Source organism: Panthera pardus, unplaced genomic scaffold (genome assembly GCF_024362965.1).
Source record: "Panthera pardus isolate Hobbes unplaced genomic scaffold, ASM2436296v1 HiC_scaffold_6, whole genome shotgun sequence".
Taxonomy (NCBI): domain Eukaryota; kingdom Metazoa; phylum Chordata; class Mammalia; order Carnivora; family Felidae; genus Panthera; species Panthera pardus.
This window is the reverse complement of record NW_026526991.1, coordinates 71,013,381-71,036,838: the sequence shown is the minus strand read 5'-3', so window position 1 is coordinate 71,036,838 and position 23,458 is coordinate 71,013,381. Positions and strand designations below refer to the sequence as shown.

Genomic DNA, 23,458 nt, shown 5'->3' with positions numbered 1-23,458 from the left:
CACATACTGCTCAGTTACTGTTGTTGAAATAAGATTTGTTCTTATTAGGCAAGGGCTAAAGTTCATGTCTTTTCTGGTGTGTTTTGGGTGGAGAGCTCAGGCTGTCTCAGGCACAGGGCAACTCAACTTGTCTCACCCCAACCAGAAATTTCCTTGTCATGGATTCAGCCTTAAACTAAATAGCAGCAGCCACAGCATTGGCAAGACACTCTCCTTTGGCTGTAATCCACTAGCCCTGGGGCTCTGGAGAGGAGGAAGTAGAGGAATGGCTTTGGGCTTCCTCTGGTCACATGGCTCTTACACACTGGCTGTTTCTTCTGGAATGCTCCTCCTTCTGACTTCCAGTTAACTGCAGCTCCAGAGTCACTTTACCAGAGAAACCCCCCTTTCCTCACCAGTCTAGACCTCCTTATGTTCTCCTAGAACCTGTTCCTTTCCTTCAGAGCATTTATCTCAGTTTGTAATTACATGCTCATTATCCTGATTATTTGATTTATGACTGTGTTCCCACAAGCCTGTAAACTTCACTAGAGTGGAAATGGTGTCTCTTTATACTTATCATATTATCTCTAGCATTCTGAATAGTGCCGGTACACAGTGAGTGAATGAATGAATGAATGACTCAGAAGAAGAACGGATGATATGGAGGACAGTTTCCACTGGAGCCAAGCAATTGATAAGCTTTAAAAAAAAGGACGGGGGTGGTCTTGAGAATAGCTTATTAGAATTAACACTGCCTCTATTGGGTGTCATTCTAAGATAAAGCACTCGTAAATTTCTTTCAATTGATATCTATAATTTTTACTTCCATATCAATTTTCTAAACTGATACTTCAGAGTGGGAAAATGTAAACCAATAAGTTAAAAGCTGTTACAGATAGATATAAATTATTTATATACATATATAGGTATATATATAATTTCAAAGTTTCATATGGAAAAATAACAGGGTTTTAACTCAGCAAAAATATTTTGGAAACTGTGGAATTAACCTCATTGATATGATTGATTACAGATGGTGACATGGACAAATGCAAGGCATAGTATTTCCAGGTTAAGTACTACTGTGTTTCAATTAAACTGTGGATCAAAAGAACAGAACATCTTCCTTTGAATTCTCTGGAGTATCACGTCTCATCTACCCTAAACAGCTTCTTCTATGAGGGAGTCTTGCTGAGAGAATGCTTTCAAGGGTCAAGGTAAATGGCTTATGATTAGATGGTAGTGAAAACATGAAATACATTGATTAGTCTGTAGTGTATAATGACTAATTTTACTTAAACTGATTCCTTGACCCTGTCAGTGCTATCGTTTGCATACCACTTTGGCTTTATAAACACACTTCTCCCATCCCCTTCCACTCTCTTAATCTGACACTCTGGAATGCAATTTTTATTAGCTTGTTAGCAGTACAACATTATTAACTAAATGGCACTTTTGCCAATTCTGTCAGGGTCCAATCAACATAGGTAGGCTGATGTTTAGGGATAGTAATGATATGTTAACAGTGAATAATTTTAACATATTAATTGTTTATTCCTCTAGTTGTGACACTCTGGAAATACTAATGACAGTAGCCTTGGTTGATTTTACATTTCTTTTAGCTGAGATGATTAGTATACTGAAATGTTGAAATGTCACTTCTGACATTTTTTGTTGCAATCAAAGTCAGTTTATCATACATTTGTAATTTTTTTTCAAAAGAAAATAATTAGGAAGTGAGCACTTTTGTTTAACTTTTCCCCATTAGGAAACATTCTTTTTTATGTTAAAAAAAATACCTATTATTATATACCAACTTCAGCGAAATCAACTGGTGTATCAAATGAATATATATATATACACCACATATCATATATATAGTAACATAAACCCTAAATGTTATCATGTCATCTTAATACCTTCGCAGATAAATTTTAAGTGAACATTTAAACAGTTCAGTTTATAGAACTCTAAAATCCTTTCAAAACAGTCTGTGACCTGAGAAAAGGAATTCATCCATTTCTAGACATTCCACAGTAATAAGGTATACAGACACACATATACTTAAATACACACACATATTTTTAATATATGTGGATATGGGTGATGTAATGCAAAGAAAGAATAAAATACAAATTAAAAAATACAACTGAAGACATAACTAAGCAAATATCTGGGGGAAATCATTCAAATATGATAGATAAGGGTTTATTATATTTAATATATAAATAGTGTATATTTATTCATGAGAAATAAAAATATCAAGATGCTAATAAAAAAAAAAATAGAGTGAGGAGAGGGGACAAAGAACCTGAGCAGATAGGTCAAAGAAGTCATACATACAAGACAGAAATTACTCACCTTCAGTAATAAATCAAGGAAACACAAATTATAGTGTCACAAAAACATTTCCCTACCAAGAATAAAGACATATAATTTTTTTTTTTTAAAAAGTAAGTTCAGGTCAAAATGGACCATTAAGTTTAAACTTGAAGGTACTGCTCCCGATACAGGGCAGTGTTAGATTAAAGCTAAAAAGAAAAAGACCTATCAGGATTCAAAAGGAAAATTAAACTCATGTATATTTTAAAAAGTTACAACAAACCACTATAAACTTTATGCTAATATATCCTTTAAATAGATATACAATTTTCCAAAAAAATTAAAAGACACAAGGGGCGCCTGCATAGCTTAGTCAGTTGAGCATCTGATATCTGACTCTTAATTTCAGTTCCGGTCTTGATCTCAGGGTTGTAAGTTCAAGCCCCATGTTGGGTTCTGGGCTGGATGTGAAGCATACTTAAAAAAAATTTTTTTTAATTAAAAGGAACAAAATTAATGTAATATGAAATTTAAAAAACCTAGAAAGATGACCATTACATACATTTAGTCATTAATCAAATTCTGGTCTCTAATAAAAATGTACATATATATAAAAACTTCCATGACCCAATGAGGAAATGATGAACTATTAAATAAGTGGTGCTTGGTAATTGGTTATGTATATGGAAAGATAATATGCTTACCTCATTTCATACACAGTAGTCAGTTCCAATTGGAAGATCTAAATAAAAAAAATCTTTCAACATTTATATGACAATATATATAAAATTTCTTTATAACTCGTGATAGGGAATTAGTTTTCAATCATGATTCAAAATCTTATTTAAAAAATAAAACTTTGAATACATTAAAATTATTATAAAGCAAAATGGTAATCTTGGAGAGAAGTTAAATAAAATACTAAAACTGACCAATATATTGTATCTATAATATGGAGAGTATTCTTCAGTTTAGATGTCTGTTACTGGCAATATGGCAAACCAGAGACACTGAAAGCCTCCTGCTATAAACATATAAAAGTGTCTGATTAAATCCATACTTTCAAGTAAATAAACAACCCTGTGAGATAATAAAAATGTGCCAGTTCCAGGATCAAAACAAGAACAAAACTGCAGAGAGATAAGGAGGCTCTAAAACTTCTGGCCATATTGGTCTTGTAGAGCAAAGCATTCTGGGGATAAAGCTTTGGATTTGCAGTGCCAGGAGTCACACTGGAAACAGTCCTGAGATGCTACACCTTCAATGAGGTGGGTAAGCTAAAACACAAAACTGCAAGGAAAATTGGCCCTCTCATCCTTCACACTTTAGGTAGTGATTAATAAAAGTCTTCTGATCAATTACAGGACCACTGGCTAGACTTGTATGGGTATAATGCCTGAATCAATATAAGTTGCATAATTTTAAATTCTTGAATCCAAAAAACAATGTAGATCTAGGTCTGTAATGCTCTTCAGTACCTAGCAAAAATGAATGCAGTTTAACTGTGGAGGAAGTATTATCCAATTCATGTTTCAAAAAATTCTTGCAAAAAAACAATATCTAAAACAGGTCTCCTAGTACTGAAATTATCAGTTACAATATACAAAATAATTATGCCTTGTACACTTAATAAAAGATGGAAATTAAATATATGAGCAGTGAAAAATTAAATAAGCAGGAAAATTTATAAAAGAACCTAAGAAAAGCCCTAGAAATGAAAAATATAGTTCAAGTCAAAAACATAGATGATGGGTTAAGCATAACTGAAGAGAAAATTAGTCAATCATACCATCACAAAAAATTTCTCAGAATATAGCACAGAATTAAAATAAGGGAAATATTAAACATTTATCAACCTGGAAGATGAAGAGAGAGATGGAAGAGGGGAAAATATTTAAAAGAAAATGGTGCAAATTTTATTCAGAATTGATAAAAGTCATGAATCCTTAGATTCAAAAAGCCCTAAGAAATTCAAACACAATGTATAAATAAAAATTCACACCTGGAAATATCATAGTGAAAGTACAATGCATCAAAAATATTACTCTAAAGAAGAAAAAGAGAAAAGAGGGTCCTTAAAAAAAAAAAATCCTAATGAGATTGGCAGCTGATTTCCTAATAGCAAAGATGGAAGCCATAGAACTCTGGACTGATATGTTTAAAGCCTGGAAATAAAAGTGAAAACCTAGAGTTCAAAGCTTAGCAACTCTATTTTAATAGTAAGTGAAATAGTAAAACATTTTCAAGTATATGAAAAAAAGTGTCAGTGAAAAAAATATAGACCTAAATGATTTCTTCTGTCTCACAAAAAATGTCTGAGGATTAAGAAAATGTTAAAAACATGGATAAATGTAAACAAAAATGAATATATAAACCAATTATAATTGTAGCATTAAATTAGTTGTAACATTAAAAATAAGCAAAAGTATTAGATAATGAGTCTATTAAACCAGGAAGGAAATCATGGCACTAGAGTATTCTAAAGACCTTGGGGTAAATAGACTAACTTTTTAGTCTTTAACTATGCATGTCAATGTTTCTACTGTGAGATCAAAGGAAAAGAAAAAGATATACTTTTTTAAAGAAAATATACATTTTAAATGAGTGGAGGCTAGTAGAATGAGAAAGAAATAAAATGAAAAAATATCCTCAATCTATTTAATTGAAGGAAAGAGAGAGACAGGACAAGGAAAATTTAAATTTTCTCATAAGTACATACATATTCAGCACATTTCTTAGTGATTTACTCATTTAGTTCTCATAACAATCCACAATCCTAAGAGACAGGTAGTATTATTATCCTCATCTACATTTTACAACTGAATAATAAAAATGTCACATATATATATATTTTTTAATTCAACTAAGGTACTTACAAGAAATATGATAACCTTAAATGTACTTTTTTAATTGTGATGAAAAACACATACTATAAAATTTATCATTTTTACTTGTTACTATTAAATACTACATTTGTTGTTTAACTTTTATAGGGCAAAATAAGGAAATAAAAAGTATAGATTTTGGAATGAAGAAGACTGTGAGGTATTGGCATAAGATACACAAATAATAGCTCAAGGGAACACAAAAAGAATATAGAAATAGAACCACATGTATATCTTTTCTTGATCGTCATCAAAAGCACAAAGGCAATTCAATACAGAAAAGTCATTTCAATAAATAATGCTGGAGCAACTTGCTGACTTTATAGGAGGTTGTGGGGGGAGTGGGTGGAAATGAACCTTAGGCCCTACCTCACTTTATATGGCAAGAGTTGGCATGGCTCATCGACCTAAATGTCAAAACTAAAATCTCAAAGTTTCTAAAAGAAAATAAATGCAAATATCTTTGCAACCTTTAGGATAGCAAAAATTTCTTACACTGTACACACATACACACAAATAAAAAGAGTAACCATAAAAATAATTGATAAATTGAATTTCATTGAGTTTAGAAGAAATTATTTCCAAAATATTTGATAATGGTTTTTATACAAAATATACAAAGAACTCATAAATCAGTTATGAAGATACAAAAAACCCAACTTAAAAAATGGGCAGAAATCTTGAAATGATATTTTACAAAAAAAAAAAAAAATGCCCAATAAACCTATGAAAAGGTACCTAACATCATTAGCCATTAGGGAAATGCAAATTAAAACTACAACATTACAGTATCACATCTACTACAATTGGTAAAATCAAAAGACTGATGAAGGTTTATGCTTCTGCAAAATTCTTACGTGATGGAATTTGAGGTGGAGCCTTTGGGAAGTAATTAGGCGTAGATGAAGTCATTGAAGTAAGGCCCCCATAAGGGAATTGATGTCCTTGTAAGAAGAGGAAGAGAGGGGCGCCTAGGTGGCTCAGTTGGTTAAGTGTCAACTTCAGCTCAGGTCATGATCTCATGGTTTGTGAGTTTGAGTCCAGCATCAGGCTCACTGTTGTCAGTGCAGAGCCCACTTTGGATCCTCTGCCCCCTCTCTCTTCACTCTTTCCCCTACCTTCCTGTGTCATCTTCTCCCTTTTCCTTACCACCATGTGATGACACAGGGAGAAAGTGGCCATCTGCAAGTCAGGAAGAGAGCTCTCATCAAGAACTGGAGCATGCCAGAACCTGCTCCTGACCTTGGACTAGCCCGATCTAGCCTCCAGAATTGTAAGCCCCTGAGTCTATGGTATTTTTTTTTTTTTTTTTTTTTTTTGGTAATAAAAGCAGTTTGAGCTGACTGAAACAACCAACAATAAATGTTTTTAAGGACTTGGAACATCTGAAAACTCATATATTGCTAGTGGAATATGCAGTGGTACAACTACTTTGGAATCCTATTTAACAGTTTCTTGTAAAGTTAAACACTATGACCCAGTAATTCCTCATCTAGGTATTAATCCAGTGCGAATCAAGAATATTCACAGAGGGGCGCCTGGGCTGCTGAGTCAGTTAAGCCTCTGACTTCGGCTCAGGTCATGATCTCACAGTTCGTGAGTTCGAGCCCCGCGTTAGGGTTCGGTGCTGACAGCTCAGAGTCTGGAGTCTGCTTCAGATTCTGTGTCTCCCTCTCTCTGCCCCTCCCCTGGCCCAAGCTCGCTCTCTCTCCCTCAAAAATAAACATTAAAAATTAAAAAAAAAAATATTCACAGAAGCCTATTCACAGTAACCAAAACTTGAAACAGTTTTATTGATCAGCAGGAGATGGATAAGCAATTGTGATATACAACTCAGTCACTATAAATAAAATTTTGAAAACTACAGCTGCCTCCAGTAAAATGGATGAATCTCAAAAACATTCAGAATCCAGACAAAAAAGAATGCAAACTGTGTGATTCTATTTATGTTGAGCCCAAGAATAAGGAAAATTTATCTATACTGATAAAAATCAGAAAGTGGTGGTGGTGGTCTGAACTGACTAAAAGGAACACACAAGAATTTTCTGTAGTGAAAGAAACTCGTCTACATTTTTATATATCGGCAGTTACATGGGGCTATAAACTGATTGACCTACATAATACTTAAAGGTCTGTGCATTTTATTGTATTCAGCTTAGACTTCAATTATATAAAAATTATTAAGCAAATGGATAACTAAAAATTCAGGCTGCTGACTCATTTTGAACAAATTCACCTTCGGGGTTTAATTCCTAAGCAGTGTTCCTCCCAATGAGTAATTCAGACCACCTGCATAGAAATAACCCAAGAGCTGTGTTAAATATTAGATTCCAGTACCTTACCCACATCATATCAATCAGAGTAAAATGCATTAATATTGCATGTTACATTTTCTATTTAGATAAATGGTCACCATTCTTATGTACCATTATTATGCTGGATATAAATTGATAAGAAAAATGTTACCCTAGAATGGTTTCTTTCTCTCCAATATTTTTCATTTCCTCTCTGAGTGCTGTATGAATGATGTTCCTGTGTTTGTCTCTTTCTGTAAGAATAGAAAAGTCCTAGGCCCTAATGTGTTGGTGGAAAGAGCACCTTACAGGTTGAATCATTCTCCATTGGTCAGAAATAGTCAACACATTAACAGCCTGCTTAGAGTCAGCCTGTCAATGAAACCCATCAGGACATTTGGGGACCCTGGTTCTGGTAAGTCATAAATTACTGTTTCCAGTTTTACTTTATCTGCATTCGTTAGTTCAATTTAAATCACTACCCAAACTGTATTGCACTGGCACCTCATTAGATTCCAAAATCCTTGAGGACAAGGATTCTTTCTCCAATGCCATTTCAATCTCAACATCTAGTGAGTCTTAGGTGCTTAGTAAATAATGGTAGATTCAATGTAAGAATTAATAAAGCAACAAAAACTGTCCTGTAGCATATCCCCATCTAATTCCTTATCCTTGCCACTAATCAGCATCTTTGGACAGAAATTTTCTACGGGTTACTAATTCATTCTATTTTACTCACTTGTAGCCTATGTATTTCATTTTGATTTCAGAATATTAGGAAAGAAGTAAGCCCTTTCCTGCCCCCAAGATGTGACCTTCCCTGATAGGAACTGTGGACCCCAAGAACACTAAATTGTTTGCAGTTCATTTGCACACATCAGAATGTTGCTTGCCTTATTGCTTTTGGTCATGGTCTCCCCCCAACCAAAAAGTCTTCTCTGATCCTTTGGTCTCAGCAGATTCAGCTGCTCCTCTCCCAGGTGCCTGCAATATCACATGCCCATCCCTGAAACTCTTTGTATCATTTTATATTAATCTGTACCATATTCCACATTTGTAGCTTTCTCTTTCATTAGAGTATGAGTATATTATGTATTGTGAATATAAGTATTGACCTCTATATAACTCTAACACATGCCTGTGCTTAACTCACATGATTTGAGAGAATGCATGCTGTCAAATGTTGAGTTCACACACAAAGTACCCACAGCATGTCACATATTGCTGCCTAATAATGCTAGGAATCAAATAAGATCATATCTCCTTCCGATGGTTACTAATTTTTTAAGTTTCAAAACTTTGGGGATGGGTTTGACATTAAAATCACCAAACTATTGTTAATGAATCTTTCTACTTCTTGTTTGGAGGGTGTGGGGGAGGGAGACATTTACCTGTGTCCAATCCTCTGGCATCTCTCCCATTCTCTATATGGAGTAACAAGAGCTTGGAGTAAGATAGTGACTATGAACATGGAAAGGAAAAAATGGCCATGAAACAACTCACATGGTCATCAGCCCTGCTCATGCAGGAGGATGAAGAAAAGGCAAGAAGGATGCACAGATGGTTGCAAAGTATTGAGCCTGACAGCTTTCTGGGGTACGAAGGATGATCTATTTATTTGACAGAAACCTGCTGATAGCTTTGGCCTGTGGAGACAAAGGGATGTTATTCCAAGCAGAGGCCAGAGCAGCATGAACATCAGACAGTGACTTAGCCCTGAAAGAACTGGCCAGGAAACGCTAAGGCCTGAGAGCTGAGATTGGCCACTTCCCTCTCTTTTATGTGTTGCCCAGATTTTCCTCCTCCTCTCCAAAGCTTTCATCTAGCTGAGTGCTACTCACCCTTCCAGGATGAGCCAAATATTTTTGTAGGGCTTTATAGTTCATGAAGCCCTGTCACATCACGGTCTCATCAACCCTATGCAATAGAAACACATTCCCATTTCATAGTCAAGGAATCTGAATGGTAGTAAGAGGCGGGATTAGGAGTTGAGCAGAGGGATTGTGAAGTTTTTTTCAATTTCTACTATTTAACAATATATCAGTTTCTCTAGGAGACAGAGACAGGCCTTTTGACCCAAGGGGTCCATCTTTTGGGAGACAGCAAACATTGAATACATCAGATAATTAGAGAATAATTTAAGTGTGTGCATTGATAACTATATATTAGTAAGTGTATAACAGTACGTCAACATAGATTTCTGTAAAAAACCTGCCACGTTAAAATCCAGCATGCCATTTGTGTAAAGAATCTTTTAAATATTTATTCAATCTTAGTGGCCAAAGACAGAATAATACAAAACTAGAGATTTTATGGAGATTTTATAGGACCTCTAGCCTATTTGACTATATAGGACCTCTATCTTGAGAAGCTGAATTTCTCCACTTATAAAAATGCAATTTTTTTGCCTTTTTCCAAATAAAATAAAGAACACACATAAAAGAAAAGCTCCATAAATTCAACACACGTTGTAAGAAAAAAAAAGAAAAATAAGCGTATTTTAAAAATAATACATCTATTTTAACATTTTAATCTGAAATAGGAAGATGGAGTGCTTGATGTGTCAGAAATATAATTTAATATGTGAGTTTCATGTTTATTGACTTTCTTATATTAAAAATGCTGTACTTAGGGGGGCTCCTGAGTGGCTCAGTCGGTTAAGTGTCGGACTTCGGCTCAGGTCATGATCTCACAGTTTGTGAGTTTGAGCCCAGCGTCAGGCTCTGTGCTGACAGCTCGGAGCCTGGAGCCTGTTTCAGATTCTGTGTCTCCCTCTCTCTCTGCCCCTCCCCTACTCATGCTCTGTCTCTCTGTGTCTCAAAAGTAAATAAAAACATTAAAAAAAATAAAAATAAAAAAAATAAAAATGCTCTACTTAGTAAAGCAGAAGAAACTAAGAATTGATTTCAAAAGGTAGTAATTTAGTTCTCCTAGAGGAAATCACTTTTGACCCTGATTTAAAATAATTTACAGAACATGGATCCTTTCTAAGGATCCATGTTCTGCTTTTTGAGGATTATTTTTTTCCAAGCAGGTGTTAATTACAGTTTTTAGTCTAGTGTGTGTGGCAATGACAGGGGGTGCAGTTTTGAGATTCTTCTCTAAACTTACCCCAGTACCTCAGTTCTCAATGAAGCTGGAGTAAAATAGGCTTCAGTCTTAAAGACTTTTTACCAAATTCCATGGTGTTTACAAACAAAGCATTTTTTTTATCTTATCCTTGAAAAAATGAAAAACAGCTTCAAATCACTCTTCCTGGGTTATTCATTCAACATCTTCCTTCAGCTTATTGCCATCCAGGAGAGGAGTTCTCTGTTCAGTTGAATAACAGACTCTGGATTAAAAGAGTTCGAACAAGAACAAAGGAGGGAAGGTTCTATGTAAGAAGGGCTTGTGTTAGAGAGGGAGCAGATAATGCATTTGATTTTATTTATTAAATGAAGCTATTACCCTCTTCCTCCACCAAGGCTGTAGTGCAGAATATAGGAAACAGAAATGTCTAGAGGCCTATCTTGAAGAGGAGAAGACTGAGTCATCAAAGACACCCAGTTGTGTGTGGGAGTCATCACTGGGGGTTGAATTATCAGGCCAAAAACAACTAGGCATGGCTCAGTTTCTGGAGCTGTTTCATGTCAGGGTTAACTCCCACTTCAAAGAAACCCAGCAGACGGGAAATGAAAGTTCAGGACATCTTCCTTTGAATCTGTTTTCAAAATGGCTCATGCAGTTTGCTGGCTGGTATCTTGCAAAGGCGTATTTCAATGTTCATCATTACTATTTGCCTTTTATCAAGAGCCAATAATATGAACTGAAGATGCACATGTACGTATAAATTACTATCCTTCACTTATGAGGTTGGTGATGATAACATTGCAATTCTTTTGGGAGAATATAGCTAGAAAACTCTATGAGTGACCCCCACACACCCTCAATAAGAAAACCAGGTCCAAATCAAGTAGTTGGAAAAGTTATTAATAAGAGATGAGAAGACTTTCAAGGGAAGACAGAACACCAGGAGCTGGATACAAGTTTCATGGAAGGGAGCAAAGAAGCATTTGAAGGAAAAAAGGAGAAAAGTAAAGACACCCCTTCCTCCCTCCTTCCTGTTCTGTTTAGTCAAATAGAAATAAGCAAATTTTCCCAAATGAATCATCCGTACCTTCTTGGTGAATAGATCTTCATCTTGTAAGGAAAATGAAATCTCTCTGAGCAGTTTCGGACTCTGATTCTTGGCCTTCTGATCCTTAAGCGTATGATGGTTTAAGGTTGATGTGTTCTCTCTTGCAGTGCCCCAGATCCTGTCTGTACCTGGTAATTCATGTGAGCACTAGCATGAAAGCAGGGACCATGATAATCGTCAAGAAGTCGGTTTAGGCTAGGGCCAGACAAAACTAACAAATTTAGAAGTTGCCAGGAGAGATCTCCTAGCACAGTAAAACAAACACATAAAAGAGCTCTCCTTGCTCTTTCTGGGAGCAGAGACCCTCTTATTCTTTTCTTGCAGGTATTCTGATCCTATAGCACTTCTTTCTCTTTCCGACTCTGTTCACAAACAGCATCTTCATTCTGGGCTCCCACAGCCACTGAACCAAAATGGGGAAAATCGTGGTGAAGGAGATTCTAGCACTAACAAAATCCCTGCAGGCTCCTTGATGTTACCACTTTGACTCCTTCAAGGGGTCTTGCTGTTATTATTTTGCATACCTGAGTTAACATTTTCTTTCCTTGTCACATTCTTTCATGTTAAATATTTTATAGTATGAATTTTTCATCTAAATTTTTAAATAGTTAATGTACATGGTTCAAAAATTTAAAACATACTAAAAAGTACTTAAAAATTCTCACTTGTAAAAATCACTCTTATCCAAGGCTCCCAGTTTCACCTAGTTCATACCTCATTATACATCCCACTGTCTGAATGACAGCCTTGCTGGATAAAGGATTTGGGGGGGCATATTTTTCCTCTTCAGCACATTGAATATTTCCTACTACTCCCTTCTGGTCTGCCAAGTGTCAGTGGACAGGTCGGTTACTACCTTTATATGTCTACCCTTGTAGGTTAAGGCCTGTTTGTCCCTAGCTGCTTTCAGAATTCTGTTTATCTTTGTATTTTGCAAGGTTCGCAGCACAGATTCACTGTGATATGCTGTGGAGAAGACCTATTCCTGTTACATCTGAAGGGAGTTCTCTGTGCCTCCTGGATTTGGATGTCTGCTTCCTTCCCAAAATTAGCGAAGTTCTCAGCTATAGTTTGTTCAAGTAAACCTTCTTCCCCTTTCTCTCTCCTCTTCTTCTTCTAATTCTTCCTCCTCCTCCTCTTCTTCTTCTTCTTCTTCTTCTTCTTCTTCTTCTTCTGGAACTCCTATGATACAGATATTATTACATTTCATTGAATCACTTAGTTCTCCAATTCTCCCCTCATGGTCTAGTATTTTCTTCTTTTTCTCTCAACTTCATCATTTTCCATAATTTTATCTTCTATTTCACTTATTGTCCCCTCTGCTTCCTCCATTCTTCCTGTCACTACATCTAGTTTATTTTGCACCTCATTAACAGCATTTCTTAATTTGTTGTAACTGTTTCTTAGCTCCTTGATCTTTGCAACAATAGATTCTCAGCTGTCTTCTATGCTTTTTTTTCTAGCCCAGCTATTAATCTTATCACTATTATCCTAATTTTTTAAAATCAGATGTATTGTTTTTATCTGTTTTGAGCTATTCTCTAGCTGTCATTTCTTCCTTGAATTTCTTTTGAGGAGAATTCTTGTACTTAGTCATTTTGGCGAGTTTTCTGTCCTTTAATAGCTTGTCATATGTCCTGCACCTGCGAGCACTACTATATTAAAAACAAGTCATACATTGTCCAGGGCCTGGCCCTTCAAGAGATGTGTTTGGAATGTGTTGCATGCTCTCTGTTGTGACTCTGGTTGCTTTATCTCCCTAGTGATAGTGGTGATTTGGACCTTCCACCAGGTGTGTTTTGATTTGTTCATTGAAGTAATCCTGGAAAAAATTTAAATAAGGGTGTGGTGGAAGAAGCCTTGTCCCATATGAAGAGAGAAATGACAGGGGTGGGGAAAAAGAAGAGAAAAAAAATTGACCAGGCAGAGAATCAGAGAAACTATATGGCTTAATCCAGAGAGAGAGGAAAATAAAGAGATACAGAAGAGGTGTAAAAAGAATAGGTTTAAAAACATCTGCTTAAACAAACCAACAACCAGAATAGAGAAGAAATAAGAGGAAGAAAGAAAAAAAATAATATGTGTAAATACGTAAAATAAGAATTGATCAAGAATCAAATCAGAAAATGCAAAACCTCTGACCAATATCTGATGATGCCTTGGAACCGGTGGGTGTGCTGATCTGAAGGAGGAGCTGTCTGGTTAGATCAGTGTCAAACTTGTTCTGTTAGATACACAGTTACCAGGCATAGAGGGGTGTGGTTTGGTGTAGGCGGGTTCCACCTACACTGTGGACCAGCTGTCGCTTTCCCTGAAGCCCTACCTTGTTGGTGATGGGGAGAAAAATGGCGACACCCCAGTTTCTTCTCTCCAGACTGGACATCCCAGACCACTCTGTTCAGGCTGTCCTCACAGTGCCAAGCCAGCTAGTTTGTCCTGCTCCACAATCTTCCATGCCTCCCAGGTGCTCTGGTGGGATTAAAACCCCGACATCTTAAAGGATCCTGCTTCATGTGCACTGGTTCCAGGGTAGTGCCACTCTGCCCCACCGACAAAGGGCCTCTGGCTGGCTGGTGCCTGCAGGGTCTTTTGTCCTTGGAGAGCCTTTATATCTTCTTCCCACCTTCTTCAAGAGAAGGGACTGTGCTCTCTGACTGCACCTCTGAGCTCGCTATTGAGCCTGGGGCTGGCTCCCCCTTCCCCCAGGTGCATGTACAGGACAGCTGGTCCCAGTCCAGAGGAAGTCCCACAACCCTGGGTTGTCACCCCTAAGGCTGTTTCCAAGTTAGAAATTGGTTGTTTTTTTCATTCTCTGGTCAGTGATCTGGAGAGGTTTCTTCTCTTGTCCAAATACAATCCTACACTTCCACAGCCTCTCTTTCTCTTCTTTTTGTCTCTCCACAGAAGGGGATCCCTCTCCTCCAGGCCTATAGCTCCCATTTTATCTCTCCCAGTTTGCAATCACACACCTATGGCCCACCAAGCTGTCCGCGAGGGCCCTTGGAGATGTTTCTGTCACTCTGCAGCCTGGATTCCTGGAATTCCAAGACTTCCGGCCTCAATACTGCTGTTTTTGAGGGATGAGGGAACTTCAGGCCCCCCTAATTCTCCACCATATTGACTCCTTCCATGCCAATCTTTTATGATATCTGGATTTTGATTCAGAGGTAGGAAGGCTATCTCCATTATAGGATTATAAAGGAATTCTCAGATATTTCTACTACTCTTATTATATAATGTAATTTGCCCTTTTTCCTATTGTGTAATGTGATATATGGATCCAACTTTATTTTGTTCCATTTTTGGATCCATTGTGAAATGCTAAATTCTCATATAAATGTCAGGGTTTTGTTTTCGTTTTTGACTATCAATTTTTTCCCATTGTCTTTCTAGTCACGTTTTATATTTTAATATCTGGTAGAGCTAGTTCACATACATTGCCCCTTTTTAAAAAGTGTGCCTGCTATTTATCTTTCCAGTGAGCTAGATTGTATTATTCCAAACAAAACAATAAATAAATCAATAATTCTTTTGTACTTGGATATCCAGTTTTCCCAGTACCATTTATTTTATTGATTTCAATTGAAGTATAGTTGACATACAATGTTACATTAGTTTTAGCTGTACCATAGTGATTCAGCAATTCTATAGGTTACGCTGTGCTCACCACAAGTCTAGCTACCATCTGCCACCATACAAGGATATTACAATACCATTGACTATATTCCCTATCCTATACCTTTCATCCTTATGACTTATTCATCCCCTAACTGGAAGTCAGTACCTCCCATTCCCCTTCACCCATTTTGCCCAGGCCCCCACCACTTTCCCTGTGGCAACCACCAATTTGTTTTCTGTATTTATGAGTCTGTTTCTATTTTTTTGTTCATTTTTGTTTTTAGATTGCACATCTAAGAGAACTCATATGGTATTTGTCTTTAGCTATCTAATTTATTTCACTTAGCATTACAACCTCCATGTTGTCACAAATCACAAGATCTCATTTTTTATCACTGAGTAATATTCCACTGTATATTCCCAATACCATTTATTGAAGACCATCCTTTTCTCACTTGGTGCCCTTATCAAAGTTTAGTTCACTCTATATGTGTGGTTGTATTTCTGAACTCTAGATTCTTTTTCATTGGTCTATGCGTCTGGTTTTATGCCAGTACCATGATGTTTTGATAACTATAGCTTTGTAACACCATCTGAAATTAGGAAATGTGATACCATTGGCTTTGTTCTTTCTCAAGATTGCTTTGGCTATTCAAAAATGCTTTAGTCTTTTGAGGTTCCATGTGAATTTTAGGATTATTATTACTATTTCTATGAAAAATGCCTTCAGAGTTTTGATAGGGATTTTGTTGAATTTGTACACTGCTATGGGTAGACATTTTAACAATATTAATTCTTCCAATCCATGCAAATATAGGCTAGTTTTCCATTTACTTGTGTCATCTTCAATTTCCTTCATCAACATTTTACAGTTTTCAGTGTATAGGTCTTTTGCTTCCTTGGTTAAATTTATTCCTAAGTACACAATATTTGATAGTACTGTAAATGGTACGGTTTTCTCAATTCCTCTTCTGATAGTTCATTTTTAGTACATAGAAACACAACTAATTTTTTATATGATTTTGTATTCTGAAACTTCACTGAATTTATTTGTTCTAATATTTTTGGGTAGAGACTTTACGGTTTTCTCTTCTATATAGAGGGTCATGTCATCTGCAAACAGAGATGATTTTACTTATTTCCAATTAGGATGCTTTTTATATCTTTGTCTTACCTAAGTGTCCTGGTTAGAACTTCCAGTAGTATGTTGAATAAAAGTGCTTAAATGTGTCTTATTCCTGATCTTAGAGGAAAACTTTCAACTTTTCATCAATGAGTATGATGTTAGCTATAGACTAGCCATACATGGCCTTTATTATGTTAAGGTATGTTTCTTTTACACCTTAGTTGTTGACGGTTTTTTCTCATAAAAGGATGTTGATTTTTGTCAAATGCTTTTATTGCATCTATTGCAATGATCAGGTGATTGCTACCCTTTATTCTGCTAATATAATATATCACATTGACTGATTTCATATGTTTAACCTCCTTGCATCCCAGAGATAAATCCCTCTTGATCATGGTATGATTGTTTTTAGGTACTGTTGAAAAAAAGTGAAACTGAACCCCTATATCACACCATTCACAAATCAACTCAAATTGGATTAAAGACTTAAATATAGAATCTAAAACTATAAAACTTCTAAAGTAAAATAGGAACAAAGCTCTTTGACATTGATCATGACAATACTTTTTTTCTTTTAATGTGACCTTAAATACAGACAACAAACACAAAAACAAATGGGACTATATCAAACTAAAAAGATCCTATGCAGCAATGGAAACAATCAACAGAATGAAAAGGCAAACTGTGACATAGGAGAAAATATTTCCAAACTATATATCTCACAGGGGTTAATATCTAAAATGTATAAGGCACTCCTACAACTCAATAGCCAAAAAATTAAAAATCTAATTACAAATGGGCCAAGGACCTGAATAGACATCTTCCAAAGGAGACACACAAATGACCAGCAGGCATATGAAAAGGTACTCCACATCTCCAATGATCAAGAAAATGCAAACCCAAACCACAATTAGATATTGCCTTAGATCTCTTAAGATGAATATTATCCAAGACACAGAGATTACAAGTGCTGCTGAGGACATAGAGGAAAGGGAACTCTTCCACAATGTTGGTGGGATTGTAAATTGGTACAGCCTTTATACAAAACAGTATGGAGAGTCCTCAAAAATAAAAATAAAACTGGCATATGATCCAGCAATCCCACTTCTCAGGATATAGACAAAGGAAGTGGAATTAGTATCTTAAAGAGATATCTGCACTCCCATTTTTTTTATAGCATTATCAAATAGCCAAGATATGGAAATAACCTAAGTGTCTGTCAACAAATGAATGGGTGAAGAAAACGTATATCTGTATATACAGATATAAATATATATCTGTATATTGTATATATATTTATATCTGTATATACAATAGAATATTATTCAGCCATAAAGAAGTAGGAAATCCTGACATTTGTAACAACATGGATCCATCTGGAGAACACTATGCTAGCTGAAATAAATCAGAAAAAGACAAGTGCTGTATGATCTCACGTATATGGAATCTTTAAAAAAAAAGTCAGTCATAGAAACAGTAGAATGGTGCTTGTCAGAGGCTAGGAAGTGGACAAAATAGGGAGGTGTTGGTCAAAGTGTATAAACTTTCAGTTGTAAGATGAATAAATTTTGGGGATCTAATGTACAGCATGGTGACTATAGTTAATACTATATTTTATGCATGAAATTTGCTAAGAGTAGACCTTTAGTGTTCATACTACAAAAAAAATGGTAACTATGTTAGTTAATGGATATATTAATTAACTAAATTGTGGTAATCATTTCAGTGTATATTATCATGTTGTACACTACATTTGTAATATATACAATTTGTCAATTATACCTCAATAAAACTGGAAAAAAATCAATACCTGCAGTGATTATTTAAATGTATAGAGTAATGTAGAGAGAAATGACAGGTATATCATATCCAAGTATGGTTTTTCCATTTTCCCAAGTCTTCTGTATTCTTAAATAGCATTTTAAAGTTATGTTCATATAGAAATATTTTTCTAAGGATGTCTTTTTAACATTTTTGTTGCTTTTATAAACAGGATATTAACTATTCTGTTAAATATATATTTTTATATATCCTATGAATGTAGTGTAGTGTTAAGCATGTTGACATTGTTGTGCATTAGATGTCTAGAACATTTTCATCTTGCAAAACTAAAATACTATACCCCTCCATTATAGTTTAAATTTTATATTGTGTATATGAACAATTAGTATCTGCATTGTTTTATTTTCTGTTTCACCAGCTTTCTAAATCCTTTTATTGTTTTTAATGGTTTTAAAATGATCATCTTTGGTTTCTGTATATATCACATCTGCAAATAGTGAGAGTTTTATCTCTTCCATGAAAATTTGTTTACTTCTGATTTTTTTTCTCTTGTCTCTGTCTTGGCTATGATCTCCAGTAAAATGTTAAGTAACAGAGGTGATAGTGGACATCCTTATCTTGTTCCTGACTTTAGTGAAAAGTTCATTAAGATACATTTTATCATGTTTGCTGTATTTGGTTTAGTCTTATTTTTATTGGAGGTTTTAAAAAATTCTAATTAAGCAACATGTTGGGCTTTTTCAGTATTACAAGTTATTTCTTCTTAGATGTATTCATATGATGGATTATATTAATAGGTTTCTTATCATTAAGCCATCCTTACTTTCCTGTAAAATTCATCATGGTCCCAAAGTATTGTTCTTTTAATGTGCTTAAGGGTTCTGTGCTTATTTTGGATACTTGTATCTATATTCAAAAATGAAATTGACTTGTAACAGTCTAAGTCAAACTTGGTCATTTTCCTTCTTTTTCTATGTTTGGAAACAGTTAAAAAAGCATTGAATTATGTGCTTTTTAAGGTTTAGCTGAATTACTCTATAAAATCTAGAAAGTCAGCTAAGTATGGTGCTTTAGGTGGGTTGCCCCATGAAAACTTCCTTTCTCTCACTCTCTTTTTTTCTCCTGGTTAAATTGAGTTTTTCAATTCTTTCTTTATTTCCCAGAGTCACTGTTGGTACCATATTGTCTTAGAAAACCATCCACTTCACCCAGTTTTTTTTCCATGTTTTTAGTGAAGAAACTGAATTTAGGGGACATGCACTGATACAGTGATGACATTATTATTCATTATGAATATTATTATCCATTAATAATAGGAATGTGAAAAGCTGGAAACTAGAAAAGATTCTACCTATAATTTAAACCATTTTTTCTGTTTTCAAAAGCTAAAAGAATTTTAGAAAAGAAAATTTAATTTGCAAGTTTCTTCAGTCATTTACATTTCTAATGAGAAATAAATACACTCAGTAACAAACTTACAAACCTCAGGAAGTCCTAATAGGGAAATATCCTTACACCAGGCTGCACACTAAGTTCTTCACGGGTCATATGTATTTTAAAGGACTCTAAAGCTTGTACATACCATAAATCTCAGAATTGAAGAAGAGTTCTCATACCTACAGAATGACTTAGCAGATACAGGAAGAGACGGAGTTTTCCTAAAGATAAAGGTGCTAAACACAACATAAGGACACATATGGTCCTGAGAGAAACATTTAAGGAATTCTTCACTGTATATCATGAAATAAAAAAATAATTATTCAAAGGAATGAGAAAATCAAATCCACACAAAACCAGAATAATTAAAATCTACATGAATTAGGCTTTTAGAAGAATTAGTAAGTTACCTAAGTTATCAAGTTTGGAAGTCCTATTCTCATTTCTAATACTTTAGCATATTTATAAAGATTTTTTTTCCTTTTTTCCTTTATTCTGCTTTATCACATTTCTTTCTTTAGAGCACACATCATATTTTTTACCTTATAAGATTTAAACTTAAAAAGGACCCAAGAACATTGTCCCTTTTCAGCTATAGTTTAAAATCATTTTTAAAGAACGATTTTCTAGAACCATGAATGCTTGGAAGAAAGCATTCTAGAAAGAAGCTCAAGAATTGCTTAGGTAATTCAAATACTAAAGCACAAAGCACAATGTAAAATATATAAAACAATGAGTTAATCTTCTACCAAGGAGGAAAATGGGTCATAAAGAATAAAGAGTACAACCAGATACAGACTAAGCACCTAACATTGAAATTAGATTACAAGTTCAATATTTCCTTTTCTCCATTTATCAAATCAAGTCAGTTCTATGTGTCTGATTCTAGGAAATTAATGAAATTCAAGACAAATTAGAATAATTTCCTTTGGGAGAGAAAATCATCTAGCAAGACTATAGGTAGAAAAGGGCGTATTTTCAGCTCCAATGTCTGGCACTTGAAACTATATACAATTCTAATCACATACATGCTAATAACAAGGAAGGGGTTCAATCATTCTATTTCTTAATAGAGGTGGTATAAGTTATTTATTGAATCCTGATGAAAGAGCCTGCAATATTTTCCTTTCACTCCATTGGAAAGGACTGTAATTACATGGAAATCCATGATAATGTATTAAAGATCCCATGTCACTGCTCTGTAGAGCACTTAGAATGGAGTAACATTACGCCACACAGGGCAATTAGAATGCAACTAATTAGTGTCACTTACTGGGAAAAGCAACTGATTAATTATGTTTAGACATTGCTGCTGAGAGAGAACTCAGAGCCTATAGCTTCTAAATTGCATGCTCCGCCATTAAGCTAATCGAACACCTCTGCTAGCTCAATAGTTACCCCGTATTTAATTCAGCCTCACTATCCAGCTAATACAGGCACCCCTGAAGTTCTGCACTAATGTTATGTTCATGAAACTACTGTACATCAGAATTACAGTGTACTTTTCCCTCTATCACATTAGGAGAGTAATTAGTAAGGCAGCTGTGCAGCTACAGCCTTCTAGACTCAACTCGGTGGGTAATAATATATTTCATCGTCATAGAAACAATATCCTAGCACCTTCAGCACATCAGTTTGGAAAATGAGAATCGCTCAGGGAGTCAAAGGAGGAGATGTGAGTATCTTTGTCAGCCTCTTGAAGCTACTGTGTCAAGAAGGCATTTTTAAAAGGGCCCCATACTCATGCCCAAATTTTGCCAAGTACCCATTTACCCTCAAATGTCTCATTTTGCTTTCCTGAAATGATTCTGATAATTGCCTCTCCTCTGTCATCTCCGTGTTTATGCCACACCAGGGTGGGAGGTGAGGCCAGATGGTTATTTGAAAGCGTCTCAGCCTGGCTTGCAGAATTTCTTTAAAGAAAAAGCTGCTCAACACCAGAATCAAAATAACCGCAATAGAAGGACAAATAGGCTCCTAAGAGACACAACTAAGGACTTCTTCAACACAAATCATATAATTAAAAAATAATTATTCAAAAGAATAAGTCTACTCCATTACATTTCTACTTAAATCTGAAATTTGTTCTTAAGGCTGCTAGGGAGGATATTCAACTACACTTCTGCTGTGTGCAGGAACAGCAGAGGCCCATCCAAGGTGAGCATTCACTCCTTCTTACAGATCCACTGAGTTCTGTCCACAACGCAGGTGGTGAGTCCCAGACCGTGTTGTAAAAAACAATCTCCATTATGAACTGAGCCTGACCCAAAGAGAGGGGACCTTGGCGGGCTGAATTTTTAAGCTGACAATTTATAATGTCAACTAGGACATCTCCTCTCCTTTTAAATTCTTTCTTCTCCCTCTGCCCCTGTCCAATTCCAGGCTTCTATTGGTTTCCATCTGTGCTATCAATTATCATAGGTTCATCATTTCATATTTAACATGTAGAAGATTTATGTATGAATCTTATTAAAATGCAATATGCCTATGGTTAACAATACTGTATTGTATACTTGAAATTTGCTAAGAGGGTATATCTTAAGTGTTCTCATTGAAGGAGGAAGAAGGTGAGGAGGAAGAGAAAAAACGGTAACTGTGTGAGATTATGGATAGATGGATGTGTTAATTAGCTTGATTGTGATGATTATTTCACCATGTATATCAAACACCAAACTGTACACTCTAAGTAGAAATAATTTTTATTTATCAGTTATACTTCAATAAAGCTGAAACAAAATGCAGATTCCAACTTGGTAGGCTTTGTATTTGGCACAAGGTTTGACATTTCTACCAAGTGCCCATGTCCTCTTAATGCAACAGGCCAGCCAAACATGCCTTGAGTAGCAAGCTTCTAAGTGACCTGCTTGTGTCTAATTTCTCCCTTTCCCAAAACACCCTTAAATATTTCATTTGGGTTAATTTCTCTAAAGTTACACATTATGAAATGTGACTCCAGGGTTTTCTGTAATAGAATCAGATCCCATTTGAGACCTGATTAGCCATAACTTCTTGGGGTGATGTCCCCAAAACTCCAATTTTAACAATCATACCCCAATGGTTCTCACGTACCCTAAAATTTGAGAATTGCTATCATAAGGCAAGTATAATAGCCTTATCAAGTTATTTGCTCTTTCTAAAACATTTTTAATGAAGACTTCAACGTTTTATTTATTTTTTGAGAGAGAGAGAGAGAGAGAGAGAGAGAGAGAGAGAGAGAGAGAGAGAGAGATTGGGGAGGATCAAAAGCGGGTTCTGCGCTGACAGGGTGACAGCAATGAGCTCAATGGGGGGCTTGAACTCCTGAACGCCAAGATCCAAGATCGTGACAGGAGTTGAAGTCAGTCGCACAACCAACTGAGCCACACAGGTGCCCCCTAAAACAATTTTTAATGGTCTCTTACTAATGAATAAAATTCCAAGTTTCTCACCTGATCTTTAACTTTTTGCATTTTCTATTCTCCATGCCTTTGTTATGCTGGTTCTACATATTTAGGGAGAGAGAAGCTGACATAATAAAAATGGTAATAACTGTCCTTACTGAGCATCTCATTCATCTCATTTTACCCATTGAAATCTCACCATTCGTGTGTGAGAATTTATTTCATTTCACTATCTTAACCCTTTGAGGTACATAACATTTCCTCCATTTTACAGATGACAAATGTGAATGTCAGAGAGAGAGGCAAGTTTATTGGTGTGATGGATTCAGAAGCTCATGCTATTTTCAACCATATTACATAACCTGGAAAGTCACCTGAATTGCTTTATAAATGTTTCCCTCTCAAATCATTATTTGTATGGCAAACAACTGGCAAAAAATTATGGCCATTTC

The 23,458-nt window shown here is 35.4% G+C and overlaps 1 long non-coding RNA gene across 1 annotated transcript in view; it reads right to left on the bottom strand.

Annotated features, from left to right (window-relative positions):
- Positions 1–10,738: 10,738 nt before the first annotated feature.
- The window catches only part of LOC109268848 (uncharacterized), an 82,575-nt gene continuing 69,855 nt past the window's right edge, over positions 10,739–23,458 (bottom strand). Inside the window, exons 2-3 of the long non-coding RNA XR_002080826.2 lie at positions 11,643–11,791; positions 10,739–10,817 (exon numbers count right to left, since the gene is read on the bottom strand). This is a non-coding gene — a long non-coding RNA (uncharacterized LOC109268848). The remainder of the gene's footprint in view (positions 10,818–11,642; positions 11,792–23,458) is intronic.